The 23,393-nt window shown below is 37.6% G+C and overlaps 1 protein-coding gene across 3 annotated transcripts in view; it reads left to right on the plus strand.

Moving 5' to 3' along the window:
* The window catches only part of TNR (tenascin R), a 5,843,683-nt gene that overhangs the window by 2,174,666 nt on the left and 3,645,624 nt on the right, over window positions 1-23,393 (plus strand). For all 3 annotated transcript variants that reach the window (XM_044085960.1, XM_044085961.1, XM_044085962.1), the window contains exon 5: window positions 2,852-2,887. The gene's annotated coding sequence lies outside the window, so the exon portion shown is untranslated. The remainder of the gene's footprint in view (window positions 1-2,851; window positions 2,888-23,393) is intronic.

The following is a 23,393-nucleotide window of genomic DNA, read 5'->3' on the forward strand; positions in this document are numbered from 1 at the left end:
TTGTCATGTTTTAAAGATAGATAGATAGATAGATAGATAGATAGATAGATAGATAGATAGATAGATAGATAAAAGAGGTAATCTGTGTGATAGATATTTATCAGACCAGCAGGTTTTATCTATGTTTAGGTTGAAGTTTATATTTTTGAATGGGTGTTAAGGGTGTTAATTGTTTTGTGGATGTGAAGAAGGTTGCATATTACTTGATCTCTTGAGACTCTGTAAGCAAGGCAGTTGTCCCCTCTTAAGAGCTGATAGGAAAGAGAAAAAGAGTGTGAGGGCTTTAAGATGGTCTGAGTATCTCAAAGAAGACATGCCTTTAATTGTTTTAGAAGGGAATTACTGTGGTCCTTGATTTGAGTCATGTGCATTACAAAGGGGGCATTAAATTTAGCTATTGGACTGATAAGAGATGAGTAAATGGGAATGTTGATGGCTTTGTATGTTAAGAATTAACTGGACTATATAAAAGAATTTCCTAACAACCTTGGAAAAACAATGGTCAAAGGATAACTCATTGCCAATAAAAGTGACCGAGTTCCCAAAGACAAAGTCAACATTTGGGGGTGGGGGTCCACAGTCTGTTAGGAGCAGAAGTGCTCAGGTTTGCTAAAGGACATGTTTCTTGACATTCAGTTTGAGGGTGTGATTTAAACACCACCTGTTAGTACAATTTAAGCCCTTCTGGAGAGTTCAGAGGTTGGTAGCGAAATCTGTGCATCTTTGAAATTGCAACTGCCAGCAAGCTTTGTTAATCTCAAGCCCTTGATGTCAGACAAGTATATGTATGAAACAGGAAAGGTCCTAGTACTGATCCTGGGGGATATCAGTGGTATCTACTCTTTAAGATGGCAGCATGTTCTTCCAGTGTGCCATTATACTATCCAGTGAGTAACATTGGGGTTTACATTTTATTGGACTGACTTAATGTTAAAATAATATAACTCTCCTCTGGTAATGACCTCTAATAAAATATGCACTTGTGGTCTTCACAAAGTATAGAACAAGCTGAAACATGATTTCAGAATGGTTATTTTTTTCCCCAGTGCTCTGGAAGCTACCACCGGTTATCCCCTTTCGTTGATTTAGAGAAGATAAGAGTAGTTTCTGATCCATTTCACTAATTAGCTCATTTGTTAAAATGTTGAAGAAGCTGATGCATAAATCATTTTCCTTGGCTGTAAAATCAAGCATTATTTTAGAACAGCTAGCAGTATTTTACCCAGTAACCTAGCACAGATGTACCAGTCATATTTCCAGATGGTATTCTTAGCAGACTTGATAAAGTTGCTCCTCTGACAAGCATCCAGGATGCCCAAGTCAGAGTTCTTATAACTTAGGATATCTTTAAACTGTTTGCCCTTAGGCAGGAGCTGCTCTTGTTGTTGCCTGAGGTAGAAGAAGATGCCTGGTGCTTCTTCATCTAACTACCCTAGCCTGTGCTCCTCACTAATGCTAGTTCATTATCAACACACAACCATGCTATGCAGATATGATGGCTGACATGGTAAAAAGAGATATGAAATATTATGTTTGCATTTGAAATAATTTACAAAGAGTATATTTACAGCACATGCTTATTTTTTGTATTTATATATATATATATATATATATATATATATATATATATATATATATGTATGTATGTATATATATATATATATAGTTCAGTTTATTAACCAAATAGGTGGACTAATCTAGTTTAGAGTCCTTTTTCAGTTATAACCAGTGCCATTATGGCAAAACATGTGGTAATAGAAACATAACTGCAGTGATAATATGGAACAATCAACAAAGTACGAAATAAGAATAAAAACCACAGCAGGTACTTGTACACAATAACATATAAACTGACAGTGCATTCTTTAAACATCTAACATTAGATTGAGAAGATGCATCACATGTAGAACTGAAAGCAGACGTAAATAATGATATCAATATAACAGTTGCAGTAAACTGCAAACAGCAATGCGGTATGACACTTAGATGTTGAGTGATTTAGTCAGAGAGACAAAACAGCTTTTAAGTAAATAAAATGGATAGACTGAGATAATGTCAAAAAGTGTTGAGATACGTATGGCAACTGTTAGAAGAGAGACAAACTTAACAAGAAGTCCTGAGTAACTGGTAATGACTTATGTAATACTTACACAACATTTAGAATCAACTCATTCAACTGCGTGATGTTTAGTTATAGTCATTTTTTATTTTTTTATGTTATTATCATTTGCTATTGTTGTGAAGACCATTTTGTGTTCATATTGACTGACTGTACAACATTATTCCATGATCCAGAGGCTATTCAGAAAATTCCTCTTCTTTAATGATAAGAATAAAGATAAATCTCAGCAGCTGAGTTTCTGTGTTGTCTCTCAAAGTATCTTTTCAGAAATATGTCACTTATAGACTATTGACTATGCCTTTATTAACTGATTGCCTATAAATGATGTTGCATTGATGTTTAACATTTATTGTAATAAGTGCTAAATCAAATATACACACATGATGGTTTAATAAAAATCTGTCTGGAAATCCAGGATAACCGAAACACTAGACCTTGCACTATACAGCGCTCTCCCCAAATGCAATCTAAATCCCCAAAGTGGTTGGCTTTGAATAGAAAATGGACATTTGCATTCTGAGTAGAATTTCTAGATATTGTTGTATTTTAAATCTACATCACAGCTAACAATGGTACAAGCTAAAAACATTTTAGGATTATATATAAAGGTAAACCATAATATGTGGATTCAGAACACTTAATGGTGAACTTGGTCACATAAAGTTAATATAATTTATTATTGAATATCTAACTAAAATTCTGTTTTGTATTGTTTTGTGTGCCCTTCAGGTCTAATTTTTCCTGGATATAGAAGTGAACAGCAAGGTAGGACATCAATGATTTTTTCATACTGCATAAAAATTCTTTAATTTCATTACTAATTTTCAATATTTATATATTGCACTAAATGACTCATTTTACTAATGGATTTGCGTTATTATTATCTCTCTGTCATTGACCTTTATTTGAGGTATAAATGTACCTGTTTTTGGAGAGGGATATGCTCCATGCTTAATTCTTCCTCTTCTTCTTCATCTTTTTCTGTATCTGAGGTTAACTAAGCCACAAGGTAATCCTCATTTAATTAAAAACCAAGAGATCTGCAAAAATTCACCTAGTCAGACTAAGGAAACTGTTACAAATGTATATTTAAGATGTAGATATATATGAGCATGAGTGTGTTATGGTATAGTTGAACAAAAATTGTTACTTAAAGATAGAAGTCATGACTTCCTGCTCCTATAGAATCCATTCATAAATAAACTGGGTCAACATGGCAACCTGTGCCCCTGTGCAGTAGCATTAGAGAATTGGTGCAGCAGGCAACGCTCATATAGTCTATAAAATGTTTCTGATGTAGTGCTGTATTTTAAGGAAACAAAGAATTATGAAGACATTGAAATATCATGGATATAAGTACAATTTGTAAAACAATAAAATTTAGTCAAGAGAATGTGTTGAAATTGTTTACCCCATTTTATGCATTCTGTTGCTCATCTTCCGTCTACAAAATGATATATATATGTTTAGAGTTGTGATTCTATGAAAAAAGCAACAGCTAAAGCTCCCTGTAGTATATTTAATACCTGATTTGTTCCCACAAAGCTGGAGACATTCAAGTCCACCCATCATGTCATTATCTTACCATTCTTAAAGTTAGGGAGAAGTCTGATGAGTGGATCTGGAACAGCCACAACGTACTCCATGTAGTACAGTCTTGGGGAGGTATGTTCTGGTTAATTGTTTATATATATTTGTTGACTGGGGTAGAACACTGATCCATTAGCACCTTTTTACAGACTAAACTCATTACCACTCTCTGGTAAAATGATTGGCTTAGTCACATCATGCACACATGGAGGTTGAGAGTTTCCCACAAGAAAAGTATGTTAAGACACTCAAAGCTAGGATTACATAAAGTAGCATGTCAGCAAGTCATAACCTTAATCGTTTCAAATTACTTTTTGTTAATGTGAAATATTTTTCAACATGCCCTTCATCTCACAGTTGCTTATTGCTCTGAAATAAAATGTTCCAATTGGCCCCTTCAATCCAGCGATAATTGTTGGCCTTCTATGAGACCCCCCATACAATTTAGCACTTTTTGAAAATGACTTGAAGTTTCATCTGATTCCATACTATAGTTCTTAAGTTCATAGGTTCATAGGTTCATAGGTTCATAGTTAGGTACTAGGCTATCGGCCCAAGGGCCTATGTAAGCCTAGCCAACAAGGCTTCCTGGCTTACGCCACCCAAGAAAGTTATTTTTCTGTGCCACTGTAGAGCAGAGACACAGAAGTGATCCCTGTGGTGTATTTCCTATTTCCCATCCACTCAACAAGATTTTTCTTGAAGAGTGCTAATGAAGAACTTTGCTTGACATAGGTGGGTAGCCTGTTCCAGAATATGGGAAGTCTCTGACACAAGAATCTATCCCTTCAGCATGTCCTGTTTATTGTAGTGACAAGGTTTAGGTCCCTAGAGCTAAAGTTAGTTAGTTTTGGGAATACTAAACTATATATGGAAGTATTTCATATCTTCATAATTACTAGCAAACATCTAACAATATTGTCAACATAGTGTATTATTCATGAATTGTGACAGTCAGTGTTTCTGTCATTTTACTTCATGCCCACCCCCTGTAATATGTGGCTATTGTGTTATGAAAATATGAATGTAATTATGAAAATATGAACAATAAATGAAATACAACAATTACTATTTCCATTACAGTATTTCCTAGCTTAGCAATTTTAGTGTCATTTTTTTAAAGAATATACGTTTTATTACATTCTGTCATAAACATACCTATCAGTTATTGTCAAATACAATACCAGTAATATGCATCAAGTTAAATTGGACCAGCAATACAAAAAAAAAAATACACCTATATTCAGTCAGAGTTGGAAAGTCTGGATTTGGATGTAGTATGCTGCACAAACTAGGTCCATATAGAGATATATATGTATATATATATATATATATATATATATATATATATATATATATATATATATATATATATATATAGGGAGGCACAGTGGTGCAGCAAGTATCATTCTCAACTGAGGTACCTTCTGTGCAGAGTCTGCTTGCCCTCCCTGTGTTCATGTGGGTTTTCTCTAGGTCCTCTGGTTTCATCCCAAATTCAAAAAATACACCAATGAAAGAAGCAGTCAGAAGGTGAGATAAAGAGAAGCAACTTTAATCCATGTTATTCATCCATCCTCGTTACTCAAAATGGTAACGTTTGTTTTGCTAGAAATGGTAACGCAAAGTACAGCGTTGTTGCTGATTCGGAATTGGGGACTGTCGTCAAAATGTTAATGTTAGTGATGTTAATTTAACGCACAATAATGATGTTGATTCTGAACGTTTTTTTGAAAATATTACTGGGACTGCTATTGAAAATGTTGAAAATGTTGAAAATGCTGATGGTTTTTTAGTTAACAAGGATTTAAGTGTACTGAACCGTTCTGATTTAATTTTATCTGATGACATGCTTAAGGTTTTGTCAAAAGGCACCAAGTTTATACCCACTAGGTTACCTTCATTGGCAGACATAATGATGGATGTCAAAAGATTTGTCCGTAAATTAAACTTAAGGGTTTATTTTTTTGAACGAGAAAAACATCTTGAAACTGAAAGCAAAGTTTCTTTAGATGACGAATTGTTAAATTTGAGTACATATGACTATGATGACATGATGCCAGATGGATATGAAGACATTAATGACATATCTAAATCTTTTGTAGAAGATAATATTTGCACAGAAGAAAATTTTGGGGGGGGGGGGGCTATGGGCACATTGATGTCCCTTGTTTTCCAGGTGATAGTAATTTTGCTCCTCCCAAGTATTCGCAGGCTATAAATGGATTTGAGCATGTTGTGTACTCTAAACTTGAACAGGCATATAAGGAATTTTGTATAAAAGATAAGGAATTCAACTTGAGTAAAGACGAATGGTTGGCCCTAAAAGTGTTGAGAACAAAATTGGACAAAGTTACCATTAAACCAGCTGATAAAGGGGGTAACTGGGTTGTGATGAATATTGAAAAATATGAAAGCATAGTTAATAGTTTGATAATAGAAGATACTTATGTCAAATTGAACAACAACCCTTTGAAACAGTATTCTGAAGAGTTAAGTGAACTATTAGAAAAAGGAGAAAGGTTGGGTTTTTTTACCAGTAAGGATGTGAAAAAACTATTAGTTAAGGAACCTCGTCACCCATACATTTACATTATTCCAAAAATTCACAAAAGTATGACTAATCCACCAGGAAGACCTATCGTCCCTGGTATTGGCTCCTATGTAGAAAGGGTTAATATATTTTTGGACTCCCATTTTAAAAAAATATCTCCCCAAAGTTTGTTCCCATGTGAGGAATACTCAAGATGTGTGCTTAGCTTTGCGTGCAGTAGAATGGAAGGAGGAATATTATTGGGCCACAGTTGATGTTACATCATTATATACTAACATCAACATAAGATGGGGTTTGGAGGCAATGCAGAGGATGATGGGTGAGGGACCACGTACCATGTTTTTGTTAAGTTTATTGGAGTTTAGTTTGATGCACAATTATTTTATGTGGAAGAATGATTTCTTTTTACAGGTAAAAGGGACTGCTATGGGTGCAGCTTTTGCACCCACTTATGTAGTAATATACATGGGAGAGTTTGAGAAAGAATTTATGTTTCAGAGTTCTTTTTTTGTGAATAACGTTGTGCTTTATAGACGTTATATTGATGATTTAATTTTTATTTGTAAGGGTGAGATGTCTCTATTCACGCAGTTCATGGAAGATTTGAATCAGAATAATCATGGACTAAAGTTTGTTGCACAAAGTTCATTACATAGCATTTCTTTTTTGGATGTGGAATTTTATGTAGGGAAAGATAATTTGATCCAATATAAACCTTTTAGGAAACCAACAGCGGTTAATAATTTTTTGCACGCAAGTAGTATGCATCCTCCACATTTGATCAAGGCGTTGCCCGAAGGGGAATTTAAGAGGATTTTGAGAAACACATCGGATAAAGGTTTATGGGAAGAGGCATGTGATGGAATCTTTAATAGACTTTTATCTAGGGGATATGAGAGTACTAAACTCCTAGATATAAGGAATAGATTGTGTAGAATTCATACATCAGGGAGGAACATATATTATAATAGTAATCATTCTGTGACCATATCTACACTAGAAAAGATATTTTTTGTATCTAGATTTTCAGGTTTCTCTAATATAGTTGAAAAAATTATTAGAGAATTGTGGCATGTTGTGTGCGAAGATCTAACAGTTGGTCGCCTTTTCCCGAAGCATATTACCTTTTCTTACAATAGGCATTCTAATTTAAAAGAAATGTTAAATAGGAAACTTGAACCTTTGGCCAACACAAATGTTGGGATGTATCGTTATGGTCATTGTTTGGTTTGCGACAAGACAAAAAATATGCATGGGATGAAAATAAATGGTAGGAAATATCTGGCATTTGAAAGGTTTGATTGTATGTCTTCAGGTGTAGTGTACATTTTGGGGTGTGATTGTATTATGCCTGTATGGTACATTGGTCAGACTACCAGGAAGGTGAAGGTGCGTATTTTGGAGCATTTGGGGGATATTAGGAGGGGAAATATGGATAGTCCAGTAGCCACTCATTTTATTAACATGCATAATGGTAACATTGAAGGTTTTGTATTTAGTGTACTTGCTAGACCTCATTTCTGTACAGGAAATTTTAAGACTGCATTAAATAGGTTAGAGCATAGAATGATTATGGGGTACCATACATTATTTCCTGTTGGGATGAATTTAGATAGTGGATGAAATTTGATATATGTGTGTGCTGGAATCTTTGAATTATAATGAAATTTGAGTGTATTTAATTTAATTTAATTTTTTTCTAAATGTGCATTTCAATGTTATATGTATATTGGAATAGATTTATAATATTTGTAAGACTTAAAATAACATGAATTATTATATTATATTAGATCTAATATTTTTTTATAAACTAGATTTTGTATTTAAATTTTTATATATAATAGTAAATGAATGTTAGATGATTTGCCAAAGTGTTAATAGGGTTAATCACCTGATGAATTGACTGATTGTTTAATTGATGAGCATATAAAAGCGAATGTGTATATTTGAATATTTGTTCCATTGAAGGCGAATTGCCGAGGTACCAGGACGGATGAATAACATGGATTAAAGTTGCTTCTCTTTATCTCACCTTCTGACTGCTTCTTTCATTGGTGTATTTTTTGAATATTTGATGGTTTCATGATTGCTGTATTCATCCCAAATTCCAAAGTGATGCTACAGGTGGACTGTATTCTCTAAATTGCCCATTAGTGTGTGTGTGTGTGTGTGTGTGTGTGTGTGTGTGTGTGTGTGTGTGTGTGTGTGTGTGTGTGTGTGTGTGTGTATGTATGTGTGTGTGTGTGTGTATGTGTGTGTGCTGTGAAACAACTATCACAACAGGGCTAGCCACCCAGTGGTGTGATCATTGTCTTTAGATGATTGTAACTGTAGAAGTTACACCCTGAATTCAGATACAAAATAGGGGTTGTGAATGGAATTCCAGAGTAAATTAATGTAGTTGGCATCAGCTGCATCACATCTTCAGCATTATCTATCCCTTTATCCCATATTCTTTGTCTGTAGTGCCGCCTATTCACTTTCTTAAAATGAGTAAAATACATCACTCGGTTGCCACCCCACTTAGCCTCCATGATAATATTCACTAATGAATCTTTAGAGACTAATAAACTACCAGTATGATCCTTCCAAAAGTGTCTGTTACTCTTAAAAATTGTTTGACTGAAGGTATCTAATTCTTTCTAGATGGGGTTTTACAGTACCTTGATGTTGGTCCCAACTAATCCAGGTCACAAGAGTCTGTTTAGTTTTACTGATTGCCTGTCCCACTGAAAACAGTTGAAAGTATTACCACCACTACAAAATGTTGTTGTGACAGAGATCTCTACACTTAACTAGAGAAAGAAGGGACTGAATTGCACAGAAAAAGATCAAGCCAGTGCAGACTATTCCCTGCTACCAATGCGTCCCAAAAATAGTGTCCATTAACATGCTTATTAGTATTATCCCCGATTCTGCCCCAGAGCATTAGCTTCCCATTAAGCAGTTCTATTTTGGTGAGCAAAGCAACTATTCCTGATTCCAGCCCCCCAGGTTCCTAGACTCTCCTAGGATCCTAGACAGGTTCTCATTTTGTGTTACAATGAGACAGAGTTCTTGCAGTACCCATAAAGGATGTGGGTATAGCTTGGTTTGGATGAAGTGGATCAGGTCAGTAGCTTGTCCACATCTCTTAAGATCATGGCACTTTACATCATCAAAGAACCTACTTGCCATTAGTTTTCTTCTTGACAGCCATGGGAGACTCCAAGATGAAATGAAATGAAAAATATGCTGCTTTAAATTAGAGTTGAAGGGGTATTTTGCTTGCTGAGGAATACATCAAGCAAAAAAGATGAATTTAGTAAGAACGAACATTTGAGATTTTCCATAGAAATAACTTGCAAGTTAAAAGATGTATGTGCCTTTACACAATTAAAACATAGTCTCTCAAATGATACAATAATGTGTGAAGCAGCCAGATTTAGAGGAAATAATTACAGTTTTATCCCAGTTTGTGGCCGAAATGGATTGGAGCTGAAATTCTTCAAAAACATCTGCAATCTGGTGAAATATAGATGGGTATTATTCATCCATAGCATGCAACCATCTGCAAAGCAGAAATCCATTTGAATACTCTAGCCATTGAAGTGGATGTCTCAACAGGAATAGTGTTGTCCTATATACAACCTAAGAGCTTCAACTTCTAAAATAGAGAGAATGGGAGAGAGCACATACCCCTGCCTGGCACCTCTCTAAAGTGTAAAGGAGTAGAACGACATGTTGTCAGTTGTTACTTGTGCCAGTGGTTTTTGGGAAAGTAGCCCACATACTTTAAACAATTCCCTTTTCATTACAAATTTCACAAGGACTTCCAAAATAAACTCACTTTATAGTGTTGATGGCCTTATTAAGGTCTAGAAAATACAGCTTTTGGTTGTGAGCTATGTTTACTGTATTACTGAATGTTATAAAACAACTGCAACAATGCAGGTATACCTTACCTTTTAGGTACAAATCCCTTTCGTTGTTCATAAGTTCATAGGTAGGTACTAGACTACCTTCCATTGTGGGCCATTTTAAGACTAGCTAATTTCCCTTTTTGTGCTTGAAATAACCCATCCCGTTTGGTTATAGATTATAATTACCCATCTCATGGTCAAAAAGTATATAATATTCCTAATGAGAATAACAGAGATCATACCAAACATAATTTGAGGGAACATGTGCATGGGATAAAGAATTTAGGAGCTACATCTGTCTATTAGCAGTACAGGTGGCAGGCCTTGGGGTAAATTTTCTGTTTCCCATCCATAGATCTAAGTTGCACTTAAAAATGGACAGTGATGGACTTTGTTTTATGTGGATGGATGGAGAGTCTGCATAGTATTGGTGTCCTCTTAGAAATACACCTGCCCCCCAAACATTTCTGTTGATGTTGCAGAAGACTGCAGGTTTAGTTCCCCAGATTGAGTATTTCTGATGCTATTTTACTTGCTGGTGTGCAGTAAATTCATCATTAAGGGGCCACAGGATGCCTTGTATGTCAGACACCGGTCACCACTTAGCAGTCTGTAGGATACCGAGTATAGCGACAGAACTTTCAGTTGGCCCATGTAAGTCATGTTGTTAGGCCTTGTATCCTTTTAGTAAGGTATCTATGTCAGCATTTCAGTTGTTGCATGTGTCTGGAAAGATAGATGCCTAAAGGGGCTTTATATTCAATGACTGAGCTAATGAGGGTTGAGTAAAATGGGAGAATGAATCCCTAGATCTAGATACAATCTCTTCAGTTTCTAGCTGTGCAATATAGAATGGCAAACGTTGGTCAATCGATATGTCATTGTCCACATAAGTTCCCAAACCCCGAACAAATGTGTCAGCTGTTAAGGAGTATTGTCAATGTGGTAGCTCCCTGGGAAAGATGACTTCTCAAAGAATACAATAATGTATTTTTTAGCATTTAGTTTTAGCCCGTGATTTTAGCACCAGTTATTTATTTTGGACAAATCTTCCTGTAGAATGGCTAAGTCATTTCAGGATTATATGGCTGCTCCTAGCTTGCAGCCATATGCAAGCATAGTCAACCATAGCTCTTTGGTACTGGCTTTTCCTTCAGAAATGTAAATGCCCAACTGGACTGGTCCCAGCACAGAACCTTGGAGGACCATACTGGTAACTGGTCTTTTTCTGAAGATAACTTTCCCTAATTTGATTATCTGCATTCTATCTGTGATCCAGTTGGTAATCCAGTGGGAGACATAGGGGTTTATTTCTAATTTATTTAGCTTTTCTACTATGCCTGAGTTGTTAATTGTGTCAAAAGCTTTAGTTAGGTTGAGCTATGCGGTATGTACTGTTTTGCCTTCATCTATTGTATTGGCGATCTTTTCAAAAAAATCCATCAGGTTGCATAAGCATGAACTGCTTGAGTCAAATCCAAACTAAGACGGGTCTAGTGTTTGTTCACCTATCAAGCTCTGTAGGAAATCTTAAAGTCTTGTCACTAGAACCGTACCTCTCAACCTCTAAGAGCAAGAAATCTGTAGAAGCCACAAGTAATGGGGAGACAAAGGCCCAAAAGTAGGAACACTTTTTAAATATTGCTCTTACAAACTTAGAAAGTTGATAAAATAACAGGTTTTGCATTAGTATATATATCCGTCAAGGGATGACGGACGCACTATAATTGATGTAACACTGTTCTTTAATTTAATGACCTGTCTGGCCCATGCACACAAACATCCTGTTTCAACTTTGCATGCACGCAACATGAATCCATCAAACAGGGACCATTTTACTGAGTGGTGTGTCTGAACCAGAAATAGTTGTTCTAATTTCGTATGTACGTAACCTGAATCCACTAAACAGGGAACATTCCACTGTGTGGTGCCATTGAACCAGAAATAGGTTCCCTTACTCCCCCCCCCGCCTCTTGTGGGCTTAGATGCTGGACATATGCTTGATATGGTTCGGATATTGCTGATACCGAACAGTTCTAATAGTTTTTAACAGCTTCCAACATCTAAATTTTATGCAATAGACATTATTGTTTGATGTTTTTGTCAATCTAATGGATTGGATCAATTTGTTGCTTATATATTCATATATTCTTATTTTATTTTTATTTTTATGTACATTTTATATTCTATGTCTGAATAATAGATTGTGTTTAATTATGAACTTAATCGGTTGGCATATTATAAGCGCAAAATTGTACTGCGATATTTTAAAGTATAATGTATAACCTGACTTTGACTGTGCTAACTTAAAGGGTATGTAGAGACATCCCTGGGAACAGGATGTAGTAATCGCCTTGGAGCAGGATATGACATCGTAGGATGTGATGTTGCAACACAGGAAATGATGCTCTCTATAAATGTGAGTGATGCATTTTAAATAACATTTTAACGTCTGAGGAAGCGACTTGAATGTCGCGAAAGCGCTTACGTTCAAATAAAAAGGTATTTTTTATAAGTGAACCGTTATTCATTGCCTACTAGCGTTGAAGTTGTAAATTTGTTGCTGGACATTGAGCACTGCTTTTGCCTCACGGCTTGGTTCTATAGCTGGCATTAGTTGCTACGTTTGACTTGGGGATATTACGCACTTTGGATTTGTTTGCCACACGATCTGGCGACCTGGTAAACTTGGTATCCATTATCATTTTCTGTTTGGGACATTACTTCTGCTGCTTCCTGTTTGTTTGGGTGCATTTTTTGGTCATATATATATATATATATATATATATATATATATATATATATATATATATATATATATATATATATATATTCTGAAGGATATGAAGTCTGAAAATCAAACAGTCCTCAATTATTTGTCACTGATTTGCCAGAAAACTACAATTTTATGAGAAACAGACCAAAAATATGAGACAAAAATCTGGACATTTGAGAGCTATGCTAGAATCTTTGTATTGGTAAGTTGGTCAATATCTGTGAGGTTCAGTGGAGTCCTTCCCTTTTTTAGAACGGCAGTGATTTTGGATAGCCCAGCTTATAGGGTTAGAGTTCCAGCCTCTAAGCTTTCCTTAAATGGCTGACCCAGTATTGAACATATACCTCTTGTAGTTCACAGTATAGCTTCATTGTGAACCCATATGGACTTCTGGCCTTGCCCATTTCTAATCCTGTGATAGCAGTTCATATTTCCCAGGAAGTAGTAGGTCTGTATATAATGTTTGGCTGTTCATAGGTGATAGTAGGCTACATCATTTTAATCCTGAATGTAATCCATAATTGTATTAGCAAGGCTGGCCCATTTGCATATAAATCCTTGTAGAAATTTCATAATATTATTGGTTGCTTGAGCAGAGTGTTTTAGAATACTGACAGCATCTTTTAACTCAAAGATAACAGATCTTTCCTTGAGCTCCCTTAATCTTGCTTATAACAACTTTGGCACATGCAAAGATTTTGCACAAGAAAATACTGTGGCTATTTGTATTTTAAGGCCTAATCTTGACATCTAGCTTTCCATAATTGGATATTAGCCTTTCTCACATGCTCTTCATGATCATTAATTGTTCCCAGCCTATCCCATTCTCACTTGCAGCTTAGGAATTTTAGCTGGGTTAGGAAGTCATAGACTAGTAGCCTGAGACCTTACCACCTTCCACAAAGATGGTGCCCCATTATTCCTACCATCACTGTCTTAATTCAGTTTTAATCCCTGGTGGTTTTAGTAGTAGGGGATTAAATCCAAGTCTTAACGTATGGCAATGGTGATATAGTTTTCAAGTGAGCAATAGTGTATCATGATTTGAAATGGTCTTGGGACAGATCTCTGCCTGACTGACTGAATCTAAGAGAGACTGACTAATTAAAAACTAATGCAGAGGAATGGTTGAGCATAAAAGTGGGGCATAATACATAAACTTTACATTGGCTGAGTGAAAAACACTCAATGCAACAGCTGGAGAGGCTGCAAAAGTAAGTCACAAAGAGGATCCTAGGCCTTAAACACATATCCTACACGGACAGACTCAAAAAACTCCAGCTTTTCTCCATCTCATATCATCTACTGAGAGGCTATCTCTGTTTGACCTACAAAGCCATTTCTGATCCAGCTCTGTTGGAAATGCTACATCTAAAGAAATCTCAATCCCCCACACCACATGCTCCAGAGACCTCAACCTCATTACCATGATAAACAGAACATGCTGGAGGGACAGGTTCATAACCCAGAGACTCCACATGCTTTGGAATAGACTTCCAATACAGGTCAAGCAGAGCACCTCACTGGCTGTCTTCAAGAGAAACCTTGACGAGTGGATGGGCAATAGGAAGTTTACTCTGGGGATCACTCCAGTGGCTCTACTCAATAGAGGCTCTGGAAACTAACTAACGTTAGAAGGCACAGTGCCAGGGCAATTCTATGGGCTAGGCTTGTAAAGGCACTGGGGCCATTAGCCTAGTACACACCTATGAACCTAACCTATGAACCATGCATCTACCAGCCTAAATTTTCTCATCCAGTGTTTAATAGCAGTATTATTCTGCTTAAGAAGTCTGGGCTTCTTCATAAGTCTTCTGTCTTGATCAAAGTTTATGACTGTATTGAAATCCTCACCAAATGTGGTCAGTAAATGATTTGCCACATGCTCTAAGAGTGTTTTTTTTAAATCATTAAAAGGCAAAAGGATCTCCATATTCAGTCTGTAAAAGACACCATGTACAGTTTGCAGTCTCACTGCTACCCACCTTCTATTACATCCCATCCATGAATCCAACGTGTTCTGTCCTTCTCTGTCCATGAATAATAAAATCACCTCTTTGGATCAAAATACAGCAACTTAGCATTGCAGTTTGGTATCATGCAACAACACTACATCCATGCTTAATTTAAGTAATTGCCCAGTAACACAAGAAACTTTAATGATAAACAGCAATTACTAAACAAGTTAATAAATGCACTAGCATCTTCCTTTGGCATGAGCCAGCAACTATAGGCAACTATAGACAAGTGCTGAGCAATCTAGACATTCAAATACTCTACGTGAAACAATATATTCTACCTAGCTATGTCCCACAAAAAGAAAGAAAACACAAACACAAATTATAACTGTAAGGGACTCTGTGCACTGTTGTGTACAATGTAAGCTGTAGTACAGATGAACATGAGTCAGGAAGTACATCTCTTATTTGTTAGTAATAACCAATGATTAAGGTTAATAAAAATATGCAACCACCCATGCTGACTCACATCTTTAATCGATGTGTGGGCAAATAAAGGCATTAGGAGCATCATCAATCCCCAGACCTACTGCTATTGACCATATATGCTTCACAAACATCAGCTGGCTGGAAACTGAGTAAATTTCTCAATTTGCGCAGCCCTTACATAACCATGCCAAAAGAATGGCCTCTTAATTGCTATGTAAATAAAAAACAATAATATTGTACCGCATTTTAGAGGCTGAACATTTTTCACTCTTAGAAAGAAGAGAAAACTATGGGCAAACCATGAGTTCAACCTCAAACTGTATGAAGACATCTTCAATAGGTTCTTCAGTATTTGTGGAATTAAATATACTGTGCATCTATAGCTGTCAAGTTGGTGATGGACAAGCTGAATCAGAAGCAATAACCTACAAGAGTTTGCCATCCCTGGACTTTTCCTAATTGTTTGAGTTCCTTCAATGGAGGGTCATGTTCTACAATTTCCATCTGAGCCTCTTGGGTATTCTTCAGACAGATCAGCATGAGAAAGACATTTTTTGAATTGTTGTATTGCAAATTAGAAGGGGAGTTCCTTCAGTGAGAAGTCCAGGGTCATTGGCAGTGCAATCTTTGTGTAGGTGCCTTGTTTCTTATCTTAATTTTCTCATGGGATATATCCAGTCATTGAAGAGATATTATGAAAGCTTCCTTTCCCTCTTGGGGCTTGGAGGCTGAAGACTTCCTTTACACTCTGATCTTCCAGTTACTCTGTCTCTCTCTAGGCAAGGCTCTGCTTCAAATGGATCAGTAAACATGAGTTCCATCAAACTTTTATGAACAAATCATGCAGCAGAGAATCAAAACTGGACCTGAAAATTATTCTTTGAATTGTCTCAGAATGGGAACAAACCCTTTCCCTTTGTTGAAGAGAGCAGTACTGTAGTCTGGAGGTACATAGTCTGGAGCCCTACCAATGTGTAGCTGACTGTTCTGCAGTCTTATAGGTTCATAGGTAGGTACTAGGCTATTGGCCCTAGGTCCTATATAAGCCTAGCCAAATGGTACTCTGGCTTTTACCACCCAAGAAAATTATTTTCCTGTGCCCCTGTCAAGCAGAACCACAGAAGTGATCCCCGGGGTGAATTTCCTATCTCCCATCCCATCATCAAGCTTCTTGAAGAGTGCTAATGAGGAGCTTTGTTTGATTTAGATAGGTAGTTTGTTCCAGAGTATGGGAAGTCTCTGGGACAGGAATCTATCTTGCCAGCATGTTCTGTTTATTGTGGTGATAAGGTTTAGGTCCTTAGAGCATGTAACTTGGAGGGATTGGGATTTCTTTAAGTGGAGCATGTCCAACAGCTCTGGGTTTGACATAGCTTTGTATGTTAGGCAAAGATCGCATCTGAGTAGGCGATATGCGACAGAGTAAAGCTGGAGTTTTTTTAGACGGTCTGCGTAAGGCATCTGTTTGAAGCTGGCAATCCTCTTTGTGAGGTATTTCTTCAGCATTTCCAGTTGTTTTAGATGTCTTGTGAGGTACATACCAAAAGGGGCATTGATCTTTATAATGGGTCTAATGAGTGATGAGTAGAGGGGAACAATGACCTCTTTTTTCCTGGATGAGAAACCTTTTGTGATGAGGTGTGCCACGTAGAAGGATTTCCTGATTAATGTGACAATGTGATTATCAAATGAGAGACTACTGTCCACCTGTGTCCCAAGGTCTCTTATCACACTTTTGGTGTTAAGTAGATTGCTGCCTATGTGGTAGTTCATGAGTACAGAGTTTTTACCAAAAGGGATGACAATGCACTTTTTGGCAATGAGCTTGAGGCCATGGCTTTGACACCAGGCATCTGTCTCAGTAAGGCCCTTCTGTAGGATTTCCACATCATTTGGGGATTCAACTATGGCTCCTAGTTTGCAGTCATCTGCAAACTTTGTTAGCTAAAGACCTCTGTTAGCCTTTACTTCAGAGAAGTAGATACCAAACAGGAGAGGACCCAGGACTGAACTCTGTGGTACTGCACTTGTCACTGGTCTGAAGTTGGATTTAGAGTCTGCTACTTTCACAGTGTGGGATTTGTCAGTGAGCCATTTGGCAACCCATCTTGTGCCATAGGGATTTGTGCCTAGTTTAGTGAGTTTATCTATAATTCCAGAGTAGGGGATGGTGTCGAAAGCCTTGGTGAGATCTAGATAGGCTGTGTGAACCACCTTACCCTCATCTACGGATTTGTTGACTGCTTCAAAGAAGTCTATTAGGTTTAGGAGACATGATCTGCCTTTTACAAACACAAACTGGGTATGGTCTAGTGATTGGAGATTACCAATGTCATTGTTTATAAGTTCCATGATGTTATGTTCTATAGCCTTGCAGACCAGGCTCGTCAGGCTAATAGGGTGGCAGTTCCTGGGGTCCTTAGTGCCCCCCCCCTTTGTGGAGTGGGATAACCATTGCTGTGCACCATTCAGTGGGCACAAAGCCTGAGGTGAGGGTATGATTGAACATGGTACTTAGGTGGGCTGCCAGTTCATTCTGTAGTTTGTGTAGAACGCTGCCTGGGATGTTGTTAGGTCCCATGGATGCTACATTCTTGGCTTTGGAGAGTGTATATTTTACCTGTGCAGTCATGATTACAGGAACTTTGCATTCTTCCAGTATAGAGATGGGCCCTTTAGGGGGTGAGAGAGGGGCAAAGTTAGCACTAAACCTATCTGCCGGGATGCTGGCAATATCAGTTGGTTCTGTATATTTAGTGCCATTGTGCTGTATCTCAGAGCAGAGCTGAGTGTTGTCATTGAGATTCTTGACATAGCTACAGAATGCTTTGTGGTTGTCTTTAGAATCAGTGGCAATTTTGTTTTCATAACTAGCTTTGGAGGATTTTATGAGGGATCTCAGCTTCTTACTGAGGCTGACCACGGAGTTCCTCCAATCATGGGATTTTACTCTTTTTTGCAACAGTGTCTTTCTTCTGTCTGGTGAAGAACAGTTTCCCTGCTGTCATAGCCCAGAAACTGACAATGAAAGGTCTAGTCAAATTGGTTGTAGCCCTTGTATAAATACTTTGTGTACCTTCTGCTGTCAAAGGCTTGTCTCTTTAAAAGTACTGTCAGCTTCTTCCTTAATAATAGTAGCTGGGTCTTTGCCCTCCACATCTTCTGACAAACCAATGAATTTCAAATTGGTTCTGTGAGACCTATTCTCAATTTCATTTATTTTAAGCTTCAGTTTAGTATGTTTAGCTAGGTGGTCAGTTTGTTACATATACTTATTTAATATACAACAGTGGTCCACAAGGTCCTGATACTGTGATTACAATTTGCTGTTTAACATAGGGACTTCTGCACTGATATCCTCAGCAGTGTTCTAAACATCTTAAAAGTCCATTCTGTCTTCCTTCAAAAAAAGTGATAAGATGGACAAGAAATATTTATAGAGATGCCAGTTCTAGGTTATTTTTCCCTTGATCGTTTTTAGGATCATAGGAGGTTACTAGGCTGATGGCCATGGGGCCCTTTCAAGCCTAGCCAAGAGTTTATACCCAAAAAGAAATCTCAGTCAGCATCTGTCACCCCTGTCAATTAGGGACACAGGTGGAACCCCTTAGACAAATTTGTGATTATCCATCCACTCATCAAGGTTGCACTTGAAGAGGGTCAGTGAGGTGCTCTGTTTGACATGTGTGGGGAGTCTATTCCAGAGAAAGGGCAGCCTCTGGGAGACAAACCTGTCTCTCCAGCAGGTTTTGTTGATGTCGCATATTAGATTCAGGACTTTTGAGCAGGTAGTGCGTGAGGAGTTAACCTTACGGATATGGAGCATCTCTAGTAGGGCAGGGTCTGAGATTACCTTGTAGGCAAGACACAGATCACTCCTGAGCAATCTGTATGATACCAAGTAGAGTGATAGTGATTAGAGCCTGTATGCATAGGACAGGTGTTGGAGACCATGGATTCTCTTTGTGTAGTATTTCTGTTGCCTTTCCAGTTGGTGTAGATGTTTGGAGAGTTACATCCCAAGCGGGGCATTATACTCAATTATTGGTCTAATGAAAGAGGAGTATAGAGAAGTAATAACCTCGTTTTTTTCCTGAATGCAATCCCTTTACTTATGAGATGAAACAAGTAAAAGGCTTTTCTGACCACTGCTGCCACATGATGGTCGAATGTGAGATTGTTGTCAACCTGAGTACCCAGGTCTCTCACCACAGGTTGTGTGTTTAGAGGGTTGCCGTCGATGTGGTAATCAGTAGGGTTCATGTTTTTGCTGAATGGTATGATAATGCATTTTTTCACATTTAGCTTGAGGCCATGACTTTGGCACCAGTCTTTAGTTGCTGTGAGATCCTCTTGCAGTATGTTAACATAATTTGTGGAGTCAATGACAGCACCCAAATTACAGCTGTCTGCAAACTTGGTTAGCGACAGGCCTTTTGTCTTTGCCTGGACCTCTGAGAAATAGATGCCAAACAGTAATTTTTAAGTTTTAACTTTAGCTTTTTCTGCAATGACCCTGGTAGAGCTGGCCATGTGGTCGGTAGGTGGGAGATGAATTTAAAGAAAGAAGTAGAGGAATAGCAATTTCAGCAAACAATGATGACCGATTTCTAGAGCAATGATTTGAAACAGGACCAATTTCCCATCCTTTATATTGTCTTCAGTTTTTGATTTCTAAAATGCATGCTCTTTCATTTTTGGTAGACTTTTTCAGGCTTGCTTAAATAACGTTTTATTCAATGTACCTCCATTGTGCCATCAAACATACAACAGATGTTACTACAATACATAGCAAGATATGTATTTTCCATGCTTGTAGTGATAATAAACACATGCTAGTTTAGCTTTAAGTCCTACAAATGTAGACATTTAGTCAATATTATTAACAAAGTATGTAGATTTGCTGAAACAGACAGTCATATTTCATGGATAAAGTACAATACAAGTAAATAAATTGATTTTAAATGATTGCCATTGCAGGCATACCAGATCATGACTGCGCCACCAAAAATGCTAGTACTTGAGCCAAGTGCCACTATTACCCTAGCCTAGCCTAGCTGTATTACCAAGGTATCCACATAATGAGGTTGTCACGCACTCCAAATCAATGACTGAAGATGCATGCTATACAGTGATGTGAGAGCTCTAAAGATGGAGACAACTGGTGCCATGTTTTGAGATGTTTAGATGAGGATTTTCATGCCATGGTATTGCTCAGGAGATGCCTATATTAAAGAGTCTAGCTTCCATTTACAGGAGAATTAACTGATATGAAATGATTTTATTTTGCCTAGCCATTTATTGTTCATTAATCCAAATATATAACTAAAAAAATAATTATTGTCATTACAGTTAATATATAATTAATGACTATAGGATGGGTAAGGCCAGTCTCTAACCAAATGGGATAAGTGAAATCAAGCACAAAAAGGGACATTGGCTACGCTGAAAATAGCAAGTGCTACAACAATGTAAAACATCACTAGTAACTCAAACATCTTAACGATGGCAATCCTCCCAATTAAGACTAATGTCAGTGCCTTCCAGCTATGATGATATTAGAAGACCTTGTGCCAGGTTTCTTTTAAATTGAAAAGTGCCGTATTGGGGCAAGGTACCATGATGCAGAATTATAATGGGAAATGTTTACATCTGACCCCTCTATGAAAAGAGTAAATTTATGCCTGAATTTATAAGCTTGCAGGTGGCATTGCTAAAAAGAGCATTTTGTTTTTAACTTGATATCTCTTAAATCCAGAGACATCAGCTAACTGTTGCAGGAGAGAAAGTAATGCATGTGTATCTTGTCTAGGATCCTGTGTCAGGATTATATGGTCATCTGAAAGTAGTACTGTACAATGCCCAGATGGATACAATGCTCTTCACATTTAAGTTATCTGTTTATTGGCTCAACTGCAATAGAAAATAATGAAGGGGACAAGGGACACCATTACCTAGTTCCATTAAATATCGTGAAAGCTGATGATTTGGAGTGTTAGGTAGGTAATTTGCTGACTTTGAAGTAGATAAATACTGTGAATACTTTATTTATTTGCTCATTGTTCGTTAATCAGTTGAGTGGACTGGCACAATATCCTTTTCAATCACTTCCAAGGCCATGTGGCAAAATATTGCCGACATTTCAGCAATTATATGAGCAGTAATTGCTAAACAGATAAAAAGACAAGTTAATATGAGACATGAGAATAATAGAATGACAGTGTACAAATGTGTACAACAGAGTCACAGAGCTAAAGTAAACTATGGTTTGAAAGTGTTATGGTAGAGATTATAGGTTTGAGAGATTATGGTTGAGTTTGTGTAGTGTGATTGGAGGCAATATATTAGCATGTATGTGAGTTTTTTTTTTAATTTAAGCTGTGAATGGAATTTTTGTTGAGGGGATGTTCCTTTAAGATGGAGGTGGCACAGATTTCCAAAGTTTAGCACTTTGTAACAGAGAGCCAATAATCTGTGCATTGGAGTTTGAGGGGTCTGTGATTTAGGTGTTGAATCGTCTAGAATTATAAATCTGTACAATGGGAATTTGTTAATAATTTGTTTGTTAGTGGAGAGAAAGTTTGGTTGCACAGGAGATTTAATAGTTGAGATCAGAACGGACAGTATGTCCTTTGTCTGACTTAGTGATATTTTACTCTATTACTGTTTTGCAGCAGTATTCCTGTTTGGTAGATTTTGTTGATAAATGTTAGAATAATGAAGGCCATAGGTTCATAGGTTCATAGGTTGATACTAGGCTATCTGCCCTAGGGCATTTACAAGCCTAGCCAGAGTGTGTTTGGCTTTCGCCACCCTTTTAGATTAGTTGACTGTGCCTCTTGTTAGTAGGTCACAGAGGATAGCCCTTTTAAGGTTAGTTTACTGTGCCTCTGTCTAGCAGGGACACAGAAAAGATCCCAGGGGTAAACTTACGATCTCCCATCCACTCGTCAAGATTTCTTTTAAAGAGGGTCAGTGAGGGGCTCTGCCTAACCTGGATTGGGATTTTGTTCCAGAGTGAGGGGAGCCTCTGGGATATGAATCTGTCCCTCCAGCATGTCCTATTTATTTTGGTGCTGAGGTTTAAGTCCCTGGAGCGTGTAGCTCTCAGGGATTTGGATTTCCTGAGGTGGAGCATGTCCATTAATTCTGGGTTGGACATGGCTTTATATGTCAGGCACAGATCGCCTCTGAGTAGGTGGTAAGTAACTGAGTAGAGCTGGAGTTTCTTTAATCGAACTGCATAGGGCATCTGTTTGAGACCCTTGATCCTCTTGGTGAGGTACTTTTGGGGTCTTTCCAGAGGCCACAGGTGTCAGGTGAGGTGCATCCCAAATGGGGCATTGTATTCAATTATGTGCCTGATGAGTGATGAGTAGAGAGGTACAATGACCTCTCTTGATCTAGATGTGAACCCTTTTGTGATAAGATGGGCTATATAGAAGGTCTTTCTAACCACTTTGGCAATGTGATTGTCAAAGGAGAGATTACTATCTACTTGGGTCCCCAAATCCCTAATTACTTATTCCGTACTTAATGGATTACCACCTATGTGGTAATTTATGGGCACTTTGTTTTTCCCAAAGGGATGACTATGCATTTTTTGGCATTTAGCTTTAGGCCATGGCTCTGGCACCAGTTATCCGTCTCTATGAGACCCTTTTGGAGGATGCTTGTGTCAGCCGGAGAGCCGATTATGGCACCCAGTTTGCAGTCATCTGCGAACTTGGTCAGCCATAGTCCTCCCATGTTAGCCTGTACTTCAGAGAAATATATACTGAACAAGAGAGGTCCCAGGACTGAGCCTTGTGGGACGCCACTTGTAACTGGTTTAGAGTCTGACATGGCACCTGCAATTCTGACCATGTGGGTTCTATCCCTGAGCCAGTTTGCAACCCATCTTGTGACATAAGGGGTTGATATTTAAGCTGGTGATCTTATTTATGATGCCTGAGTGGGGTATTGTGTCAAAGGCTTTTGCGAGGTCCAGGTAGGCTGTGTG

Source organism: Protopterus annectens, chromosome 10.part0, assembly GCF_019279795.1.
Source record: "Protopterus annectens isolate FY-2018-M chromosome 10.part0, PAN1.0, whole genome shotgun sequence".
Lineage (NCBI taxonomy): Eukaryota > Metazoa > Chordata > Ceratodontiformes > Protopteridae > Protopterus > Protopterus annectens.